Here is a 14,427-nt window from a genome sequence, read left to right on the forward strand (position 1 = left end):
TTGATATTGTCAATTATAAGTTATTTTAAACTTAATTAAATTAAACATCAACCCAACAATGTTAGATCTGTAAATTTGCTTTCGCAAATTTTTGGTTCTTCCCTCGCCGGGATTCGAACCCATGCTACTGTGATATCGTGACACCAAATCGCCTGCACTATATTTATATATGTTATAGAGTAAAATTACTTGGATTGTAAGATGATGAAGTTCGCAATTTGAATATTGCTTATAGTGGTTTTTGTATAGCTCTCCCTTTCCATTCTTAAAAAGTCAATATACATTTTAAACCTAGATACTTATAATTGTAAACACATTCTATTATATTTTTTTCGCAATACAAATATTCTTTTAAAATTTTTCCAGGTTTGTTAAACATATTAACTTTGGTTTTAGATAGAGTGACCTCTAAACACTCGTGTTTGAAAGACTTGCCTTGGAACTAGACAAAAAATAACAAGATCCTCTGCATACATGAGGCACTCAATTTTGCGGTCATTTATATCAACAGCATCTAGGGTTTCATTTAATGCATCCGGTTAAATTCTTTTATAAAAATCTTAAAAAGGTTGGGATTCAAAATATCCCCTTCGTTTACTTCAATTTGGGAATACAAATTAGAAGTAAGCACATTATCTATTTTCGCACACAATTCACTTTTATTATACATATCTGTCACGATTGCATGGAAATTACTACCTATGTTTGGCGGCAAAAACACACGTTTTTCAAAACGATGGATGTAATAATGAAAACGGAAAATATCGATCTTCAATCGGATTTAAAAAGTCTATATATATATATCGATGTAGTTTTAAAAAGATTAATCTTATTTGAATCGATCTTTTTTCAAGGTTTAAATGTTTAGATCGATCGCTTTTGTCAGGTGAATGTTAATATATATTCAGATATGAAAATAAATCTGCGCATGTTCGGCGTGTTTAAAAATGATGGATGGAATACGAAAAGTAAACATAGATTCGGCTATTTTCTTATTATCTTCTAAATCAATAAGTTCTATTTGTTTGCTGCAAATCCTCATCTTCAAACGCATTGGCCGTTCGTTATTTAGCGATAGATATATAGTTTACACACATATCTTTGTTTAATGACTTGTGATGTACGATCCAAAATAATGATTAATAAGTCCATACGAAATTCCAATGAGCAAACTATTTTCTCAATGATTTTGCAATGTGTTATAGTTTGCGCGAGATGCAGAATTTCCTTTACTATTCTATTTTTAGGATTATTTGTTTACGAAAGGTAATTTATGGTCAGATCGGTTCTATTTTTGTTGTAGTGTAAACGCATTGAATTAAATAAGATCGATCTCGTCCATTAAGGATACATTATTTTTTTTAAATGCTTCCAGAACTTAACTTATATTAGACTCTAATAAATAAGTATCACATAAACTGTTTCAAATCCAACAATCACGGGAATAACTAAGCATGTTTTGTTTATCAAATGTGAATAAAACCTGAAAATTCGGTGTAAACAATATTTTTTTAACTCGCAACTCGACTTTCTTAACTCGCAACTCGACTTTTGTAACTCGCATCTCGACTTTTGTAACTCGCAACTCGACTTTTGAAACTCGCAACTCGACTTTCTTAACTCGCAACTCGACTTTTGTAACTCGCAACTCGACTTTCGTAACTCGCAACTCGACTTTCCTAACTCGCAACTCGCCTTTTGTAACTCGCAACTCGACTTTTGTAACTCGCAACTCGACTTTTGTAACTCGCAACTCGACTTTCGTAACTCGCAACTCGACTTTTGTAACTCGCAACTCGACTTTTGTAACTCGAAACTCGACTTTCATAACTCGCAACTCGACTTTCGTAACTCGCAACTCGACTTTCGTAACTCGCAACTCGACTTGCTTAACTCGCAACTCGACTTGCTTAACTCGCAACTCGACTTTCTTAACTCGCAACTTGCAACTCGACGATAAGAAACCCTCGAAATATTACGTCATTTGTGTATTTATAAATATTATGTCCATGTTCATTGGTTAATTTGAGGTTAAATGTTTGCAATATTTATGCTGATCCATATGGAATTTAAATAAAATTATAAATAGATATTGTGTTTAGCTTGGTTACCACTACGTTATTGATAAAAATAGACATGTTTAAAAGGTAAATATCTCGTGGATTTGTTATGTATATATCAGGTCGATATTACCTAGTTGTACATTTTAAAGATCATTTTTAGGTACAAAAAAGGGGTGTTTGTTTTCTTTCTTTCAAAAAATATTCTGATCCCAGATTTCGACGCAAACAGATAAAGTTGTCAAGCTGATTCACGTGAACAAAAAAAAACATAACCCCTCTTTAAGTTAAAGGGTAACCGTTGCTCCGATCCCTTACTTGAATATTTATTAAAATTAAGATTCTATGACAAGTAGTTTGCAAAGCAATTATAACTTATATGGGGTTTGTTCTATGGTTGCGAGCCAAATCATGTCACCAAGATACATCTGCGTTAATAAGTTTAATATAATATATTGAATTTCATAAAACTAAATGCTAAAATGAAATTAAAAAAAAAAGCTGGACAGGAGTTTTCAGTAAAAACAAAATAGGACAGGATGAGCAATTTGACCAACAAAAGGCAGTATAAAAAAAGGCATGGGTAAACCAATAGAAAAAAGCAGGATCGAACAGAGTGAAAGAACAAAACGGCAGGACAGAGATTACAATTAAAAAAAATAACGCAGAACAAAATGTGATATGTACATGTATATGGATCTCTGTGAAATTGTACCCTATGTTTTCATACATGAATAGGAAGATTGAGATTGATTTTGAGGCTATATACTAAACCGTGTAATAATTAGGGAACGAAAAGTGGCCAAACACAATACTTTGAATAAATTGCTTGTATCTTGACCAATTTCAATTGGGTTTAATTCACAGTCTTGAAGTTGTTGTTTTTTTAAAGCTGAATACAACCGTATACTTTGAATTTTGAATTGGGCCGGGGTTCCAAAATAGAATTTAGCTTTATTGAACGAAAATTGAATTATTTTGGTTCTTTTATATGCCGAATCTAATTAATATGTATTTAGATTTTTTAATAGTATGCCCGTTTTTTAAAATGCTCAATCTTACTGTGTATTTAGATTTAGGATGTTGAGCTTCGTTACAAAATTGGTCCACATTGGGCCCCACAGGGTCCACAATTAAACTTTGTTTGATATCATCAAACTTTGAATTCTTGTGAGTACATTGATATACTGAATCAAATGATGTATTAAGATTTTGAATATTGAACCATAGTAGGATAAAGTCAAATTTCAAATTTTTCATTCTGTATCAGATATAAAGGCCGCTCATTTATTTCTAACCAAAATTTTGTAAACGTTGTCTGGCGTTTGTTGTTGTTTTCTCAACGCTACAAAAGTAGAAACAAATGCATAGTTTGATAAGTCTTTACTGACCCTGTTTGAACTTTCAATAATGCATGCACATGTTGTTGGTAAACAGACCTTTTACAAACGTAGAAACAAATACTTTGCTTAATCAGGTTGAAGTAAGAAACAAATGTAGCGTTTGTACTAACAAACGACAAACGACAAACTGCAGACACATTTTTATCGTTTGCATAGTTTGTCAAAGTTTATGTAAAAGAGGGACAGTCACACTCATAAATCTAAAACAAACTGACAACGCCATGGCTAAAAATGAAAAAGACAAACAAACAACAGCACACACGACACAACATAGAAAACTAAAGAATAAACAACACGAACCCCACCAAAAAACTAGGGGTGATCTCAGGTGCTCCGGAAGGGTAAGCAGATCCTGCTCCACATGCGGCACCCGTCGTGTTGCTTATGTGATAACAAATCCCGTAAATAGTCTAATTCGGTAGGTCACATTCATGAAAGGGAAGGGGGTTGTAGTTACGACGTAAGGAACATATCCGATATCATTTGTGAAACGGTTATTCCGTAAAATTTACGAAGGGATAATTTCAACTTCACCATTTGGAACTCTTGGTTTAATAGTTTCCTTGTGATAAGCAACCCTCTATCAAGAAAATCATGATAGGAAATGCAAGCACGGGAATATCGTATCAATTGGGAGATATATACCCCGTATGCAGGTGCTGCTTGAATGTTGTTGCTTAGAAATGGAAAGTTCATAATTGGAAAGCTGAAATCATCTCTTTTGTCGTAAAGTTTTGTTTTCAACCGACCCTCATTGTCAATTTCTAGATGTAAGTTAAGATATGAGACCGACTAAACTGTATCTGCAGTATCCTTTATCTCTAGCTCGATTGGATAGCTGCGTTCCACATAGTCACCAAATTTTGAATTATTTAGTGAAAGAACATCATCTATATAGCGAAAAGTAGAGTTAAAGGATATTGCTAACTTCTTATCTTTCTTCCTAAGAAGTTCCTGCATGAAGTCAGCCTCATAATAATAAAGAAACAAGTCGGCAAGTAGAGGGGCACAGTTTGTTCCCATTGGAATGCTGACAGTGTGTTTAAAAATACGTCCTCCGAACGTAACAAATATGTTGTCAATCAAGAAATCCAGCATCTTGATAATATCAGTTTCAGAGAATTTTTTGTTCGAATCAGAGTGATCCTTTACAAAATAGGATTTATCCCTCCCTAAGACAAGATACTTGTATCTACGTTGGCCATTCTTTTTTACGAAGCAAAGCAATACCAACTCTTTCAATTTGTCTTTTAGTTTGGAATGTGGAATACTAGTGTAAAGAGTAGAAAAGTCAAATGTTTTAATACTGTTACAAGATGAAAGAGAGTTAGATTGTATGTACTCTAAACGATCTTTGGAATTTTTAAGTATCCACATCTGATTTACGCTCCCTTTAGAATAGGCAGTTTCACAATAACTTTGAAGCCCGTCTTTGATTGATGATAAAATAGCTGTTATCTAGTTTATGTAAACTTTGCAAACGGTATGTTTGAAAGAAATGATCAAAACAAGTGCGCGCTTATTTGTTTGCATAGTTTTTGTTAGAAAGAAATGCACTCTTAATATTAACCCAAATTCAGATCTGTATTAAGCTTAAATATTGTGTCTATAAATGCCACACCTCTTCAGGGATCGACCTGTGCGGCCGTATCAATCTACGTATCAAGATGCGCCCTGCGGAGCATTAAATCTAATAGGGGAACAAAACAAAGGATTTTTGGTAAGTATCCAGGACACATAATCAGTTCAAACACAGCAATTACAAATAAAAACAAACAAACAAAAAGCAACGGAACAGTTTGCTGTTTTTTATCTCAAAGTCACAGTGAGGCCTTCAACACGGAGCACAAACAAACTCTAACCTCACTGCAAGTTTAAAACGGCCCCTAACTCCTATTTGTTCTGCATGCTTTTTTCTTGTTAATAAATATTCAGTAATATTTTACTTACTAGTATATTGTTTTCAACAAAGATATATTTAATATAAACTACTGTCATTGTATTATCGTATGGAAAAAGCAAGAACACATTTCACCAGCGAAAATTAGTTAGAATATAAGAGAATATTTACTAAAATAAATAAAAAAAAAATGAATAAGCAACAACAGAAAAGGGGTCGATTTATCATGTACATGGTAAGGTTACGGAAATGCCCGAACGAAGGCAAACATTATTTACCCCGCAACATTTGCTATGCGCCTGTCCCAAGACGTAAGGCTCAGGAGTGAACCAATAAAATTAACGAGTTTTAGGTCTTAACAATATAAATCTGCTGTTATAACAGTTACTGTACAAATTATGTAATTCATAAACAGAAGTGTATATTAAGTATCATGTCGAGATCTCAAAATGCTTATACGAGCTAGATGCATGTTTAAGTCTTGTTCTAAATCAAAGCTTTACATCAACACGAAGTTCCAAAGCCAACATTGAAAATATTCACATTGAAAGAATTCGTCTGTGACGTTTTTAATTGTTAATTCGGTGTTCCATCTATTCATTTCTTGTATCGCACTTTGTGTTATTACATCACCATCCTGGATTGGGATGCGGGTTGTGTTTTCTCAATCATATTTCCTCCACCCAAATGTGCATGTCTCCAACCTAAAACCTGTAATTTAGTGTTTATTTTTGGTTTCTGTCTGCTGCTCACTCTCCGGCGCAGAGTTCATATCCGTTCCATACATGCTCCGCAATACTGCACTTAATATGAGTGTAGTGTTGCAAAGTATTGAACGGAACGGATATGTGATCTCTGCGCCGGAGATTGTCTGCTGCTATAATTATGTGTTATATTTAACAACTGTCATACATGTATGCATAAGGCCGTTTTTTTTCCGACGTAGTCGGTATAGTTTTCGGTTTTGAACTTAAGGACGCTTAACTATGGCAACAGAACCTACGCGTGTGAGACTTCCGCGGGGTTTTGGTGAATGTAAACAGAAAGATACGAGAACCGAGAATACTGAACACAAACAGAGAAAACGTTATTTAAATGGTATGTTTGTGCTTCTGAAGGTTATCGAAATGATAGTTTTAAACATATACTCAAATTTAAATACGTCGGATATCTTTTTTAAAGATAGTTCTTGTTAATGTCTCATACTAGTATATAATTGCAACACAATAGTTCAACTGTCAACCATTGGTAACACTGTGTGTATTGGCACCTGTAATTTGTGAAATCCTTGTCTGGTAGTTTAATAAAACTTTGAAATTAAAAAAATAAATCCTTAGTCCTTGAATAACAGAAAAGTAACCTTAGCATAGGCATAGGCTGTCAGTGTGTGTTCGCTTGTTTTTGTTGGTGTATCTTTGGTTGAATTGGGACATTTCGGTAGATGTTTTGTGGTGTTTCACTGTTGTTTTGAGTTTTGTTGAGGGTTGGCGTCTATTAACACGCTTAGGCCCGCTGCGTATGTTTACACTTGTCCTAGTTCAGGATCCTAGGGTTCGTTGGTTGTTGTTTGTGATGTTGTTCGTGAGTTGACCGTGAGTATCTAATAAAGAGTTTTTTTGGTCAAAATAATACATCATTGACAGGTGAATTTGTACAAGTACATGTATGAGGGTCTGGATGGGTTGGAACGGGAACAGTTTTTTTTAAAACTAATATTTGTAATTATGTTATGCCATTTTCTCTGTTCTTCTTATTTTGCACCCTATTCTGTTTTCAATATCTATGTGGCCCAGTATTCGTTTGGCTTATTCTTCTCAATTCTTATTGTTTGACACTTTTTTCTGTTTTCCTCCTTTTTAGCCCAGTATCTATTTATTCTTTTCTATTGTTTGAGGCACACCAAGACATTCAGGTATGGTGCACTTGATATTGTTGGTCTTGGGTGTAAAAAATGTTGTGCTGCCCTTACATCACCTCTGTGAATTTGTTTTGTAGTCTGAATTATAATTATAAATGTGTCCCAAATTTCCCTTTTTTGTTGTTCATCCAGTTTCAAACTAATTTCCAGAAGTATTTTTTCTGTGTGTAAACAAATCTACCTACAGCCTCCAGCACTCGGGTCGAAAATGCATGGTAGTTAGGCTACCTAATCTCAAGGAATCATTCAATACAATCATTATATTCTGGTATTTTACGAAATGCAGAAAGCGATACCATACGTCTTGAAAAATGGATTTGCCGAATTTTCAATTTACTTTATTGCTCACACTGGCATTTTGTAATAAAAACAATATAGAACATCTTCTGTAAAAATCAATAACTTATGACTTAAATGTTTAGTTTAAAATCATGTATAAGACATATGCATTTCTTTTTTCTGCAGGGCATAAACATCTACACTTATAAAAATAAGAAGATGTGGTATGATTACCAATGAGACAACTTTCCCGAAGAGACCAAATGATACAGTACGACACCGTACGGTCTTTAACAATGAGCAAAGCCAAAACCGCGTACAAGTATGTATATATAGTGTTTAACATTGGCTGTATCGGTTTTAATCTTACATCAGAGACAAATTCACAAATCAAACAGAGCAAAGTAGAATATTTATTTTCAAGCAAGGGATGGTGTAATTGTCGAAATTAACAGAAATAAGAACGTCATATTTTTCAAGTTCGGACTGCGTCTTAAATAAATATTCTTAATTTCAATCTTCTTGAAGGTCTTCTTAACAACTACGAACATACACAAAATCTACAATAAAAGATAAAAGTAAATAAATACATACATATTCATGTAATTGTTATGTACAACAAATGCGTCAAAAAAGTATTCAGATGTTACTTATTAGGACAAATTATACCACTTATCTTTAAGGTGGTACCCAACACTTTCACTAAAATTAATTTGGCTCGTTTAATTTTCATAAAATTTTGTCAAAGTATTTACTTTGAAACTTTAATAAAAATATAAAAAAATGAAAAATTTTGAACCAACTGTTTTGTCAGAAAAAATACACTGGTTATATAGCAATTTGACAAACACCAGTTTTGATCATTGAGAAGCTTAATATTCCTTTTACAACACAACGTAATTAAAACGTTAAGAAGACTTTACAGAGTTATCTCCCTGTAGTGTTAATTACCACCTTAAACTGATTTTAAAATTAACAATCTTTTACTGCTGATGGCAAATTATTCAAAATTTGTTCACCAAAGCACATTAGTTGTTTTTTTAGGTATCAATATTGGTTGATGTAAAGTTTTGTTGTCAATAGATAGTAACTTGAAACCTTTACACAGTCATATTTGTCTTCTAAATAAGGAGGTGCCAATCTATTTGAAGATTATTACAGCCTTTCTGACTTTATATTTGAAACATATTTCAACATTCTTTCTCCGATGGTATAATGTATAAAAATGTAGGAATTAACAAGAATGTGTCCCCAGTACACGGATGCCCCATCCGCACTATAAGTTTATGTGTTCAATGGACCGTGAAAATGGGGTAAAATCTCTAATTTGGAATAAAAATTAAAAAGATCATGTCATAGGGAACATGTGTACTAAGTTTCAAGTTGATTGGACTTCAACTTCATCAAAAACTACCTCGACCAAAAACTTTAACCTGAAGCGGGACAGACGGACTGACGAACGGACGAATGAACGAACAGACAAATGATCGAACAGACGGAAGTACAGACCAGAAAACATAACACCCATAAATGGAGCATATAAACCAAATATGACCGTACACCGACCACAAAAACCAATAACAACCGACTCCTCCGAGAAAACAGACAGACACCAAGGAACAACACCTTACCCAGATGCCAGAATTAGTACAGGCACGAAATGTAAGCTCTGAAGCTGCACTTATCTTTACAACCCATATAGTAATACTCAATTAACTTAAGACCAGTTAATGTAGTATTGCAGAGAAGCCTCAAAATTTAATGGAATTCGATCATATTTCAGAAATTTCATCCACGTGAGCACATAGTGCGCATATAATTTGTAAAAGAAGTGAGGCTTTGAATGTGTACAAACTACCGAAAGTTGTAATATTATAGAAAATATACATGTAGTAGCAATTGATGAATATAAGCAATTGCTATATGCAAATAGTTAAGAAAGTAGCTAGAAAATAGACAACACGAGCGCTTTATAGGACTTTGTAAAAGTTCTGGATTTGTTTTTTCGTTTCAGTTTATTCGCAAGACTGATTGTACAACACTTCAAGAAGTCAAAGTGCTTTCAAATATTCGCAACATAAAAAGAAATGATATCATGGCTCACACTGTGTGCAACCACAAAAGAATAGACGCAGAAAAATGGTAAAGCGCGAAACATTAATCTTACCTTCAATGTATTATCAATCATTTCTGATGATATTTATCCCCCAGACCCAATCAGTCGAGATGAAGATAATAACAATAAAACATCCCTAACTGGTTTAATCTGGGGGTCCTAAAGGGATCAATCTCTCACCACTTAGCACAATAAATTGTGGTAGCGTGGTCGCTGTGAAAAACTTCACCTCAAAGGATCAAAGTTGAGGATGACTTAATTGCCACCCAAAACGAAGTAATCTACATGTAGTGCTGTTTGCCTTGTAGTCTCCATTTTTCTGACATATAAAAAAGTTTATTTTTCTGACATAATCATTATAACCAAAGTAAGCGTATTCCGGTAACCCGCGACCATAGACAATGCTACAGTCAACGGGCATCTAATTCAGCCGACACGAATATTTGTATTTATACTAACACATTTGCGTACCGATCAATAGTTGTGTAAATTTCCACAATATTTGTGCTGACAATTGAAAAACATTACGTCAGATGTTTATTTTTAAATGTTATGTGATTCTGCGCTGCAAATTTATATGAAAAATTGATGAAGCATTAATTTGTAACCAATGCGTTACTCATAAAAAGGTCTTTGAAAACGCGATATTATTTTATTGATCAGGTCGATTTAAATTTAATTCATTAAAAACGTTTACAGGCTAAATAGAGCCTGCAAACACACCTTTGAAAATAATTCACAGTCGAACTAAGACATATTCATTCTGATAAAAGCATCAGTTAGAATGAGACAGTAACCAAACTTAAACTAGTAATTGGTTACCGATCTAAAAAGTCGAATAAAATAATGAAAGAAATTTCTAAACAAAAGGCTTTTTTATTTTGTTTAAAGAAAGATAACTCTGTTGGAAAAAAAAACCCAACTTAACTCGAGTGCTGGTTCATAAACCAATTTGCGAAGAAAATTACTTATCTGTATATTGCCCATCTTCCACCCATTGGTTTTTAAAACGCGCATAAAAAACGACAATTTGATATGGAGGAAAGTTATCCATTATGGTAACTATATTCCTCGCTAAATTCACGACGAATGCATGCAAAAACATGTACATATATATATATTAATGTCTCGACACACATCATTAACATGGAAAACCAATACATGACTATTGTGAAAACCTAGAACTTATGTCTGAGTGACGTCGAGAGAACACACAAATTAATATGGTCATCAAATATTCGCCTTTAATCTAAGTTTATTCTATGGACATATAAGTAAATCTGATAATCTGAAACTAAAAGAGAGAAATTTCTTTTATTTTTGTCTGTAGATTATTTAGTCACATGCATTCAAATTAAGTTGTCTGAATGTTAATTGTCCAGTAAACACTATCTCAGCCTTACTGAGATCAAGAACGCTCTGATTACTTTAGTACACAAGAATTGGTAAAACAAGCTTAAATTTGAATAAGGATTTGTTTATAGAAAAGAAGATGATCGAAAGACAATTTATTATGTATTTCTGCAAATAAACCATAGGATGATATACTAGAATGGATAGAATTTTTATCTTGCTACTTGTCAGCTACAGACGTCTCAATTTCTTCTTTAACAAGCAAACAGTTGTATAAAACTCAACCAACTTGCATCAGATTCGTTTAATATAACAAAAAGCAAGCCCTCTCAGTATTGGTCATTATACATGTATAACCAAATGGGAGAAGTCAAGATAATTAAGATAATCATTTTGTATGTGCCTTTAATTCATCGATTTCCGATTGTTGCAGTATAATATACAAGTCTTTGTTTTTTTATTCATTGCTTTGTACATAGATCAGGCCGTAAATTTTCTTGTTTTAATTGTTTTTCTTGGGCCTTTTTAAATAGCAGACTTTGCGGTATGGGATTTTCTCATTGTTGAAGGCTGTACTATGACCTGTAGTTGTTATTTCTGCGTCATTCGGGACTCTGATGGAGAGTGGTTTCATTGGCAATTATACCACATCTTCTAATTTTTATATATTTCTATACCCAAGTAAACCCTTTGGTTTAAAGTAATAGCTACATATACATGTACATGTATAAAGTGATTGTAATATTACAAAAACATGCTTTCCTTCTATCTGGACGAAAGAAACTCAAAATTAATGTTGGTCAACATTTTAATTTTGTCTCATATTGTGGGATGCGGATGGTTATTTCAGAAAGACCATATTTGGGTGACTTTATATGTATATTTTTGTTTACAAATGTGGTTGGATTGTATTACTGATTTTTTAGATGACCTCAAATTGGTATTGATATCAACATGTAATTACAAGTCTATGGAAAGTAAGTGCAATGATCAAGTCACGTTATTTCATTTGTCATTGATTTTGTACGAAATCCGACACTCACGTACAATTTATATATATATGCGAAAGCAAATTTACAGATCTAACATTGTTGGGTTGATGTTTAGACGAGTTATATATATATATATATATATATATATATATATATAGATATATATATATATATGCGAGTCTATAAATTGAAAACTACGTTCAAACCTATGATTGCGTTGGATAAAAACCGCAATTTTTATACGTGTGCATGTAAAATAAATTTCGTTGTAGAAGGGTCTAAAAACAGCACAAACAACATTTTCCAAAAGACCAAAAAAGTGAAAAAGTATATTTCAACAAAACGCATTTGACTAATATGTATATTGTACTATGATCGATATATCAGTATCCTTTAAATCCATCTCTTTAATAGATGTATCTATTAAGCTCACCTGGCCTAAAAGGCTAAGTGAGATTTTCTCATCACTAGGCGTCCGTCGTCCGTCGTCTGTTAACTTTTACAAAAATCTAATTTCAAGTATCTAGTTTCAAAAATGTGTCTGATGACCTGGCTCGCCATCTAAGATGGCCGCCATGGCTAAACATGGAACATAGTGCTAAAATGCAGTTTTTGGCTTATATCTCTGAAACTAAAGCATTTAGAGCAAATCTTACATGAGGTAACAATGTTCATCCATCAAATTTTCAGACAACTTGGACAACCTGTTGTTGGGTTGCTGACCCTGAATTAGTAATATTAAGGACATTTTGTAGTCTTTTTTTTTTTATTTGTAAACAAATGTGACTGGTATCTATTTCGGCGGATTCCATTTCACAGAGATGGGTCTTTTTTTTTTGTATATATGTGTGATAACTAGTATCTATTTCAATGGCTTCCATTTCACTGAGATATATAATTAGAAACAGTAGAGTTGTAAAAGAAGAGATCTTCAGTTTGTTTAGACTGCTGTTTGTCTTTTCATCGTTCGATGTTTGGCTATTAATATTGTCTTATAGACATATGCAGTAATACAATAGAGATGTTGGATATCTTATTTTAGCCTTATTTCGTTATTAATATTGCTTCGAAATATATGTCTCTCTTTTCCTTTTCTTAATATAGTATTAGCTATCAAGAAAGAAAAATAAAACACTTGGTACAAAGTTTGTATACTGTGTTCATCAGCAACTATTAAGTGGTGCCTACGGACAACAGTGGGTACAGCATTAGTACATGTGTACTAACAAAAATAAAAAAAATAAAAAATAATACCTGGCGAATACTTTTCTCGAACACTTAAAAATCATTAAATGTTTATAAATTGACAGAGATTGCGTGTATTTTTTGTTTATTATACAAAACTTAAGGCATTTGATACTTTGATATCTTTTATAAATACATATATGTCCGTGTTTCAAATTACATTATAAATTGTTATAATACGTGAATTGACTATCCCCGATAAAGTAATGATCTGAAAAGGAAAAAAAAAGAAGTTCGGTGTTCTTTGTACTATGAGTCTACAATTCAATTTACGATGTGTATTATTACATGTATGCTGCAAACAACCTAAAACTTAATTACACTTTAGACGCGATGAAACTGTGGCACCTTGATCCACGATATTTGCTTCTAGCAACTACTATTTAGTGAAACAACATCATTAAAATCTCCGATTTAATACTTTTGAAAAACTCAAAGAAAATTGCTATCATGCGGAAGTTTTTTTAAACGGTTCGATTTTGATCTTATTATTTGTTTAAATACTGTTTATCTTATTATCATCAATTTAAATTATGTTTTAGTCTCGAGTAAAAAGTTGTTTCTTTTTGGTTCATTCCTTTTTTCATAATATACATCCAGGTTCGTTGATAACAAAAAGGAGACTGAAAATACCAGGATGACAATCATTCAAAACGCACAAGTGAGTGAGAAACTGGCAACAAAAACCCCCGAAAAGTAAAAAAAAACAAAAAAACAAGCACTTAAGGTGGTTCCCAACACCTTGACTAAAATTAATTTTGCTCGTTTAATTTTCATAAAATTTTGAAAAAAATATTTTCTTTGACCCTTTTAAAAAAATATAAAAATTTCAAAAAAACTTGAACTAATCGCTTTCTCTGAAAAAATTGGTTGGATTATAGCAGTTTGACAAACACTAATTTTGATTATTAAGAAGCTTAATATTTCCTCAACAAAACAATGTGATTAAAACGTTTTGCTGACTTTACAGAGTTGTGTTAGATACCACCTTAATGAAAATAAAGACTGAGAAAAACGAGAAATAAAAAAAAAAACAAAAAAAAACAAAAAACTCAACAAAACATGTGACCATGTTGCTTATGGTTACAACTGAAATTCGGTAAGTTTCATTCGGTGATGACACAATCGAGGAAAAGTGGACGCCTGTCGCGATTGCAGAGA

The sequence above is a fragment of the Mytilus edulis genome, chromosome 12, assembly GCF_963676685.1.
Source record: "Mytilus edulis chromosome 12, xbMytEdul2.2, whole genome shotgun sequence".
Taxonomy (NCBI): domain Eukaryota; kingdom Metazoa; phylum Mollusca; class Bivalvia; order Mytilida; family Mytilidae; genus Mytilus; species Mytilus edulis.